The following is a 1,691-nucleotide window of genomic DNA, read 5'->3' as shown; positions in this document are numbered from 1 at the left end:
AGAGAGAGAGAGAGAGAGAGAGAGAGAGAGAGAGAGAGAGAGAGAGAGAGAGAAAGGGGGTGAGAAAGAGAGAGAGAAGACAGCATGTCTATGGACTAGAATTTGGAGCGTGTTTGCGAATGACTACATCCAAAATGTTTCTAGTAGTCGAGACAAGGTAACGGTTGATGACCCGATAAATCCAGAAAGAGTAATAGTAAACGTTGGGCTTGGACATGAGAAAGTATTCAAGGTGTTTGGAGTGTTTGGAGTGTCTGTAGGCCGGTCAGGGAAAAATGTAAATAAAATTTAAGGGGGATATAATTAATAAAAGAAGCGAAGGGAAGTAAGTCAATTTACTTCTCCACTGAATTACGCCACATACGAAAATTTTAGTTTAGGATAACTTTATTAAGGAATGATTGTGATGGCTTTTGCTCATCTTTTATCGGTGTATGACTAACTACGAACTTTGTCAATAACGATTGTATGCATAAAGCTGTGTAATACTTTATTGAAATTTCCTTCGTTCCAGGCGATTATGACCTGGAAACAGAAATCAAGACTTGATAGGACTAACAGGGAAGCTGCCGCTATAAAACATAACAGAATCTGACAGTGAATACAGACATGTCGAACAGAAAAAGTCTACAAAAACGCATTATGTCTGTGTTCGCGAGCTATCATTGCCTCAACCAATGAAGTGGTAAACAGTGTGAATGAACACATTAGCAACTTCCCTGGGGAAAGCCGAGAGTACTGTTGTTCGGATACAATGGATGACGAAAACTGCCACCAGTATCCACAGGATTTCTTGAACAACTTAAATCCATCGGGATTACCAGTTCATAAAATCAAATTGAAAAAGAACTGTCCGATAATGTTCCTTGGGAATTTCGATCCTGTCAATGGTCTCTGCAATGGAACAAGAGACTCAGTAACAGAACTAAATTCCATTGTTATCGAAGCAGTGATTGCGACTGGCACACACAATGGTAAACGCCTGTTCATTTCGCAGATACCCCTTGTACAACCGATAACCAGTTTCCGTTCCAATTAAGACGCAGGCAGTTTCCTATAAAACTAGCATTCTCATTCACAGTAAACAAGGCACAGGGCCATACTTCAGGTCGTGTAAGTGTATTTTTACCCACTCCGATGTTTACACACGGCCAGTTATACGTCGGTATGAGTATAGCAACGGACTCCAGTAATTTGAAAATTAGTGTCGACCAAACAGGAAATATCGTCTACAAAGAAGTTTTGTAATCATATTGATATTATCGAAAGGAATATGATTCATAATTTAAAAAAGGAAATTTGTAAACCTTGAATGTATAAGAGTATAAATAAGCGTAAAATAGTGTGAACAACTAAAATAAATGTATACGCAAATATATTTTTCTTAATACTTTTTATGTAGTGGTCGTAGAGAGGCCTGGCTTTCGTTAGAAGCGGTCTGCACTCGTTAGGAGCGGTCCACATTCAGGATACAGAGACTGGGATCCTATTTCAGTTCGGGAGTGAATCGTCATCACATGTCACTTAGGTGCAAACACGTCATATAGCTGTAACAGAATGCTATATCACCAACAATAATGTAATTTCTCTAAGACATCAGCCAGTAATCTATGAAGCCTATTTACACATTTCTCAATATATACAGCTGTTATGACTTCCTTCCCTCATTTTATGCCTCCGTCGTAGATGGA

At 38.9% G+C, this 1,691-nt stretch overlaps 1 long non-coding RNA gene across 1 annotated transcript in view; it reads left to right on the top strand.

Annotated features, from left to right (window-relative positions):
• Nucleotides 1-1,376, top strand: part of LOC106871798 (uncharacterized) — an 18,516-nt gene extending 17,140 nt beyond the window's left edge. Inside the window, exon 3 of the long non-coding RNA XR_001409698.2 lies at nucleotides 515-1,376. This is a non-coding gene — a long non-coding RNA (uncharacterized LOC106871798). The remainder of the gene's footprint in view (nucleotides 1-514) is intronic.
• Nucleotides 1,377-1,691: the final 315 nt, after the last annotated feature.

This window comes from Octopus bimaculoides, chromosome 7 (genome assembly GCF_001194135.2).
Source record: "Octopus bimaculoides isolate UCB-OBI-ISO-001 chromosome 7, ASM119413v2, whole genome shotgun sequence".
Lineage (NCBI taxonomy): Eukaryota > Metazoa > Mollusca > Cephalopoda > Octopoda > Octopodidae > Octopus > Octopus bimaculoides.
This window is presented reverse-complemented; position numbering and strand designations above follow the sequence as displayed.